Source organism: Penaeus monodon, chromosome 25 (genome assembly GCF_015228065.2).
Source record: "Penaeus monodon isolate SGIC_2016 chromosome 25, NSTDA_Pmon_1, whole genome shotgun sequence".
In the NCBI taxonomy this organism is placed as follows: domain Eukaryota; kingdom Metazoa; phylum Arthropoda; class Malacostraca; order Decapoda; family Penaeidae; genus Penaeus; species Penaeus monodon.
Genome location: NC_051410.1, coordinates 34,381,359 through 34,382,138, shown reverse-complemented (window position 1 = coordinate 34,382,138; position 780 = coordinate 34,381,359).

Genomic DNA, 780 nt, shown 5'->3' with positions numbered 1-780 from the left:
TGTATTCACATTTTCTTGACAAATTTAATATTAATTTACTATATCCTCACTGCAAATTCCAAAATGATTTCAGAATTAGCTCCTTTGTACATGTCTGTGAACTGTGGCAAAAAAGTGTATAAATTCAAGACTTACAAAACAGAGAAAACATTACTTGGCATAGGATTTTACAGACAGCCATTTGATTAGCATGAATTTCCCCTCTGTGGTAAGGTTTCACCTCTGAAAACAGCCTCATAATGCTGTTCGTCCATGAGTTGTCAGAGTATATATTAACTTGTACATAACTTATTTCAAGCTATCTAATTAGTAAACATATATTTTTTTTAAATAGGGACCAATAAAAATAGAACATTGCATATGCCTATATCAGAAAGCAAATTAATTTTTGGAAAGTAATCATACATAGTTCTTATTTTTTTGCTAAATACAGTGCTACTCTTCCATTCATGTTAAAAGTTTGGAATGTCTTTCTGCAGCAGCAAAATCAGGGATTTACCCACATGCAATGATAAATCCCCAGGAACATGATCTCCCAATAGAACTACCATACAGTTGCCAGTGGTCTTGAGTACATCAGGAACTATGCTGAAATGCTAAATGACTAGTAGTGATGACTTTCATTTGTGTTAACGTCACTATTGTATTTCCCCTTGATAGGTTTATCTAACCTGATTGTTATTTTACATTTCATGTATTAACCCAGTGATGCCAGGAATGCACATATACTTGCACTGTTCACTGTGGTTTCCTTTTTACGTATATATATAATTTTTATTT